A 7,412-nucleotide genomic window follows, 5' to 3' on the forward strand; every position below is an offset into this window, starting at 1 on the left:
AAATGTTTTCCTACCACAAATGTTAACTCTATCCATAGGGACAGATGAGATCTTCCATGGTGATGCAATGTGAGGTAAAAAGAGAGGCTGGCACCTAACTTTGTAAGGACAGATACTTTAAAGGCAAGTAGGGGAAGCAGAGCACGGGAAGAAAACAGACAATCAGGAAAGTTGAAAGAGAACAAGAAGAGTGGGTATTCAAGGAATCCAAGAGAAGAGAGAATTTCCAGAAGAGAGAGTGTCGATATGTGGTCAGAGGGTGAATCGCAAACCACCAAGTGCTTTAACCTGGTCCACCCTTGTCTTGAAACAGCAGCCCTCTAAGGCTGTTCCATGTCACAAAGCACAGAACTGGGAGCCAGGACATCAGTGCAGCTATGGGAAACCCTGCCCTTCCAGGTGTGATCTCCCACCTATGCGACCAACGCTGGAATTGGACTGCTCAGCTTTGGCATTTTGGACTGTGGTGGGGGCTAACCTGCACATTCCCGGCTGTGCAGCGGCATCCCAGGCCCCACCCGTGAGGTGCTGGAAGCCCACCCCTTCGGTCTGGCAACTGGAATGCCTCTAGACATTGCCCAAAGCAGATGGATTGTGCACTCACCTCCACATACCCCAAGGGTCAGAGGAGTCTCCCGTGTTCTTCACTGTGCATGGCCACAACCATCGCGGTCACTCACCCCCTTGTGTCGGCTCCTTCGGCTCGTTGTCCCCATGTCTGGGAGGCTGGAGGTGGACCCTTGCACATGGGATCAGAACAACGCACACCCAGGTCTAGAAAAGGAGAGTTCTGTCAACTGCAGACAACACTCACAGAACACTGATGATTCGTCTCAAACCAGAGGAGCTCAGTGCTGCATTTGGCCACCAGTGAGGTGAGGTACTCCAAGGGGGGCCGCTTGGACACCGGTCAGCAGACAAGGGGCAGGAGCACTCCTTGTCCCTTGCACACCTCAGCTGAGACCTGTGTTTTCAATCCTATTTGGTTTTTGCTTTAAGCTTTGCAGTTCTGAAGACCTATGATGAGCTTGGTTTTTGATGCCAAGGGCAGGTGTTTGCACTGTTGCTGACAAGATCAATGGAAACGTGAACGTGTGTGTGTGATCATAGTACTTCCTGTGTGCACATGAAGACACCCTGCCAGCAGCTCCTCTCCATCCAGTGCTCGCACGGCGGGCCTTGTGTAAAGACTTATCTTCTCTGCTCTTCTTCCCAGCCCATTGCCCTCCCTGCTCTGGACACCTGTCAGGCACCTGCCCCACACTCCACTCGCCACCGTGCCTTCGGATGGGAGTTAGACTCTGAGGTCAATCTAACAGGATTCCTCCAGGCTGCAGGGCAGCATCAGGCCCCATCCACACGCCTACACCCAAAATTGAACACACAGTAGCATCAAATGTCTGTGGGAGGGTTGAACAAACACTGTTAAGAATGGGAAGTTGTTGTCTGAAAGATTTGCATTTATTATAATGGGCGGAATTGTGTCCTCACCCTGTGAGGGTGTATGATATGATATGATATCACCATATGATGGAGCTCCAGGACCTCAGAGCATGGCTATGTTCGGAGTGGGGTCTTGAGAGCGGTAATTAGGTTAAAATGAGGTTAGCCTTGACCCTCATCCAGTAAGACCGCATACCCTTACAAAGACACAAGGCTATGGCCAGGCCACAGAGGTGGCCGTGTGAGGACACGGGAGGAGGCAGCGTCTGTGCCCGGGAGAGTGGTCTCAGGAGCAGCCAGTCTTATGCACGCCGGGGTCCTCGGCTTCCCTCGCCCGGAGCAGCGCGGTGCGTGGGTGCTGCTGAATCTTCTGCACGGGCTTCCGTACTGTGGCCCTGGCCAACCAAGGACGACCCAGCAAATACAACCACCATAAGAAGATTTTTCAGTTCTGGGGCTGACAACCCTCAGTGCAAGCTCCATATTCCTGAAAGATTGCAAGTTGTTCGTTCACTCATTCGTTCATCGGCTTGCACCCGGTGCCCCATCAGGGCTGAAGGTTGCATCCGGCGGTGAGGCTGCTGGCGGCCTCGCTGAGTACTTGCGGTGTGTGGTGCGACGGTGGAATGGGTCACCAGGACTTGTGGGGCCCCTGTGCAGCTCCCGAGGGAAGGCTTGGCCCCCAGGGAGGCCACATGAGCTTGTCTCTTGTGCACGCTTTCTCTTTGTTGGCCAAATTGCTGCTATTCTTAGAGGTTTCGTTTGTTGCAGATGGACAGACAGAGCGCCATGGGTGGCTGCTTCCCTGGCGAGGCCCCTTGGTGTTTGCTCCCGTCCCCGAAATCCCTGTCCTCCAGCCAGGAGCTGGGTACGCCCTTCTGTCCCTGCCAGGGGCTGCTGCGTGCTCGCAGCGCTACCCCCCTGGCCATGCTCCGCGACATGTGGCATCCAGCACCCAGCCCGTGCCTCCTCCAAGCACGTGCCACGGCTGTGGGAATGCATGATTGCTGCTCCCAGCAAGGAGGCACTGGGCTCCTTCCTAGCTGTGCTCGCTCTGCGTGCCCACGAGGGCCTGCCTGTCTCCTTTCCAGGCTCCATTTGTATTTATACTCAGTCTTTTCTGAAATATTTCATAAAAACTCAATGGTAACTCTCCCTATAAACATGTTTCTCCATGGCTAATTATGAGGGACCTAGACCAATGAAATAGAATATTTAAAAAATTTTAAAAATTTTGGGAAAAAAGGAAATGTTTATATAAATTTCTTTTGAGAATTCAAAAAAGAAATACAGCATTGTGTGGGTATCACTCTAGTATATTTGGTGAACATGTGTACTCTTCCTTGCTGTGTGCATTCATCTTCAGTTGAAGTATGTCACAGAAATAAAGTAAAATACATGTGTAGGGATTCCCAGCCCCAGCCCTCCCCATAATCCATTAGTCTAAGAAATTGTCTTAAAAGCAGCATGTCATTATTTTGGAGTTAAACAGTTAAACCATATATGCTTCAAACACCAAACCTTTTTTTAATGGCTTTCAGATAAAACAATTTATTTATGCAATTAACAACAACATGCAATTTCTAATAATTAGCAGATAATAGTTATCTGCAAAGTACTTTATAAAATTGCCTTTGAACTGCATTCGTTCTGTGGGGAATCACTGAAAATTGGACTATAAAATCACCAGAAAATGTACTGCATTAACAAGAATTTTCTGTATTCGGTTTCTCTTCAAATTTATGGGCTCGAATATTTGTAAACAGTTTCGTAGACAGAAACCCTGTCACCTCACCTCCCTAAAAGGGGAGAAAACACATTTCAGTGCATTCGGTTATTATAGGATTTTTATTTTCCCTCTCTTATCTGTGCTTTCCCCTCTTCCTCCACCCACCCCCATAACAAGGACATTATTTTGTTATTATTTCTTCTTTGAGAATTAAAAAAAATCCCTAATATGCCATTTTTATTGGTATACATCAGTTTTTCCTAATTCCCCCTTATGAACAATATTATACACACATAATTGTAAAACACTTCTATGAGACTAAACTGTCTTTTGGAGAAAGAACAATAAAAAGCATTGAAAATATGTGGAGGGGACACGGAGAGGATGGGGGAGGTGGAGAGCATGTTTCCTGCCCGTTCCCTGTTCGGTGGGAGAGCCCCCGCGGGCCGTGCACACAGGTCAACGCTCTGTCCCCGGTGCTGGGGAAGGTCAGCTCGGGAAGGCATATTTGCATCTTGCCGCTAATGGAACATTCTACGCAAATGTGCCACCATCGCAGCTCCACACGCACCCGGGCTCGCGTGTGCCAGCACTGGAGGAGAAAGCCCCGAGCACTGATCCCCGCGGCGCGGGGCAGGGTGGCTGAGGCCCCCAGGGGCCGCGTGTGGCCGCCGAGACCCACACTGTGGGCCCAGGGCCACGCGACCCCTCCCGCGGGCGGGCGCGCCGCAATCTGGATGAAAGTCCCACGCTGGGCTTCCGAGAAGAGGTGGCCGTTCTCGTCTGCCAAGGCAATTTGCTGCCTTAAATCAGGAAAATGACTTCTCCCTGTATGAGCTGGAAATGTGGCATTACGAGGAGGGGAGACACGGAAGCAGGCCGGTTCTCGAGCTGGTTCCTCTCTGGGCGGGTTGGCACACTGGCGCGGGGGAGGCGCTCCCAGAGCACGGAGCGCAGCGCTTAAAGAGACACTTCGATGTGGCACGGAGATGGCCTGGACCAGGAGCCTGCCCCCACCCCCCAAGTCAGAGCTCCAGCAGGGTGCTCCGCAGGAATGGGGCCGCCTGGTGGGGCCCGGCCCCCGGATGGCGGTACCCTCGCTCCTGCAGACCTCCCCACCCAGAGCGCGGCATCCGAGTCAGAGGAGGCCTGGAGATGACACGTTTGAACCGTGAGCCTGGAGACAACAAGATGCACTCTAGGTCGGCATACACACCCCAGGAAGCGCTGGAGTGTTTGCTGGGACGGTGGGCACGCAGCGCCCCCGGGAGTGCAGACACACAGTGGGGCCAGGGCCCAGGTCCATGGGCATGCTGTGCCCTGGTGCCTGCCCCTCCCATGTGGCCCGTCCACCACCCACCCCAGGCTCCTGTCCTACGAGGTTTCTGCTGAGGTTCTCCGGGGTCCCACGGGCAGGGGATGGGCAGGGGCCTTGAAGACTCTGGGGATGACCCTCCAGGGTCCTGCTGGCCAGGCGGCCTGTGCTGACCATTCCCACAACCCACTCTTGGACCCTGGGGTGAACAGTGTCCCCCCCCCCCTTGAAACCTGTATCCACCCAGAACTGCAGAGTATGGCCTTGTATAGAAATGGGGTCTCTGCCGTGTTGTTAGTTAAGATGACAGGGACTGAAGGACAGAGCACCGACCCTTCCCAGGACGAGGCCCCCCCACCTCCTCTCAGCCCTCCACCATCTGCTCACCCTCCCATGGCCCTGGGAGTGATGGAATCTCTGGGTTCTCATGATTCCTGTGGCTTCCCTGCCCTGAGGACCCCAGTTCCCAGCTTGCCCCCATTTCCTGTTGGGCCTCTAACAGAACTCCAGCATGTGGTTGAATCTTTGTCCTCCCTCCTCTCCTAATGCTTCTCCGCACACGCACCCTGTCTGCGATGATGCTCCATCGTTCTGATCCCCTGACTGGTGGCGTCTGCCCCTGACGCCTCTTGAGGACACCTGTCTCAGTCCACCCCTGGTCTGCACCCTGCCCAGGGCTGTGTGACTTCCACAGGGTTGTTCCCATGCCTGCTTGCAGGGTTCTGACTCTTCAGAACCTCATCTTGGCTGATGCTATGGACAGGGGTCTCTGGACGAGTGTCTCACCAACTGTGAAGCAGCACGTGCCACCGCCTCCCTCTCTGAGGAGAGACTTCCACGCTGCTCCTTGCCTGCCACCTTCATGAGACAGGGAGAACGAGGATTTTGCAGACCCAGATGCCCCCACACTTTCCCAGCCAGAGCCCCGAGGGCTGGGGTGGGCTCATACATCTCTGGGCCTGGCCCGGGTGGTTCTCAGCTTCTGAGCAGTAGGCCCCTGGGTACCAGTCAAGGGCTGTGGTCTGGACCTCCTGCCCTTCCCACCCTGCTCTGCCTGTCTCCTCACTGAGTCCCCTTCCTGAGCTAGAGGGAAGCTTCTGGGGATCCCCATGCTAACACAGGCAGGCGTGCAGGCCGTGGCCAAGCTTGCCCTTCCAGCAGCCCATGCTGATGGCAGCCTGTCCTCCTGCCCAGCTGCTAGAGCTGAAGCTCACCCACAAAGGCCAGGTCACTGCCTCCCAGACGGCCCCGCCATCATCTTGGTCTTCTCCACGGGCGCCACACTACTACGTCCTTCACCAGCATGCCTGGTTCTTCCAGCCAAGTCTGAGGTTTTGTGAGTGCAAGGACTGTGGAGTCTCGGGCGTGTCGGTATTCCTGGAGTCTCCTGAGGCAACGGGAATGGAGCAGAGAAAGGCAGGGGAGCATGTTGGTGGCCACAGAAGTGGCCTGGCCCTGCCACCCAAATCCCTCAGGAGCTTCTGGATTCCTGACTCCAGATTCCCACCATTCCACAAAGGCGGTGAAAAGTGGCCCAAGGGGCCCCTGTCCAGACCTCCCCGCCTCAGTGCAGACAACTCTCCAAGGACAAGACACGGGTCCCTAGGGGGACGAGACAACAAGCCAGGGCTGACCTCACAGCACAAGACACAGCTTCCCTTGTCACTTGTAAGGCACGCAGCATTTGGGTTTTGCTGGGGACACGATATTCAGAGTACGTGGCGGGGGGTGTGTTTGTGCGATAATTTATTCAGCGTTGAGTTTGTAAGTAATCAGTAGAATCAAAAACACAGGACAAAACCTCTGAGGGAGCAGAGATGGATTAGTAGCGGGAAGCAGCGACCAGGACAGACCTGCTCGACTGTGATGCCTGGGCCTGAACTTGCAGTTCCCCCAGTCCCTCCGTCTCCCCGCCCCGTGTGTGTGTGTGTGTGTGTGTGTGTGTGTGTGTGTGTGTGCAAACAGGGGCCTCTCCACCTTGCTTTACCTTGTTAAGTGTGGGTGGGCAGTCAGGCCTTGGGTAGGATGGATTGGACACTGCCCTAAGCCACGTGAGCTGGGAGACTTCGGATCTGGGGGAACCGCAGTCAGGCAGACAGGGGAGGAAGTATGAAGAAATGTGCTCATGCGTGTGTGTGCTGGGTGGGTGCAGACACCCCTAAATATCCCCGGGTTCTCAGGCAGAGATCACAACACCCTTTTCTCTCCCTGGTTCCAGAAATAAAGTTCTGGATGAAAGGTAGTAAGAAGAGTAGCAGACTGAATTTAAAACGCCTCAAAGAGAGAAGCTAGCCTGCATTTTTAGAAATGAATTTTTATAAGATCCTTTATGTTTATAAAATACTCAAACTAGAAATTTCTAATTTTGCATAAAGTGGGACATATCATTTGGGAGTTTCAGCAAAAGTCAACACACCAAATATGCTGTAAGTCCTTAACAGCAGTTAACTTCGGTGAGTTATTTGCCAAATTGGTCAGTCAGCAGAAGCTATCCTGCCAATCGGCTCTCAGGGATGGGTTTGGATCTAGGAATTGGTTTATCAATGGGTTGCTCTTCCCAAAATTGATTTAAGGCAAATTAATCTTTGATAAATTGATCCAAAGTTCAATCTTCCATTAGAATTTCTTAAATTAAACTTTCCATTTTGAGAGTCATGGTAGGTTCGCGGGCAGGTGTGGGCAGTGAGAGACCCTGTGTGTCCTTCCCCCGGGTGGTCAGGCGATAGCATCGTGCAGATCTGCAGCCCAGCCTCCCCACCAGGGTGGTGGGGACACTGTCAGTCAGAACCGCCACCACCCTGGGGGGCCCCTCATGCCCACCTCCCCTTGGCCCCCTCCACGACCCCCCAGTGATGGTTAACCTGCCCTCCGATCTTTCAATCTATCCAGGAGTACCTTGAATTTTTTTTTCAGTTTGTTCAGCTT

This window comes from Canis lupus, chromosome 1, assembly GCF_011100685.1.
Source record: "Canis lupus familiaris isolate Mischka breed German Shepherd chromosome 1, alternate assembly UU_Cfam_GSD_1.0, whole genome shotgun sequence".
In the NCBI taxonomy this organism is placed as follows: Eukaryota; Metazoa; Chordata; class Mammalia; order Carnivora; family Canidae; genus Canis; species Canis lupus.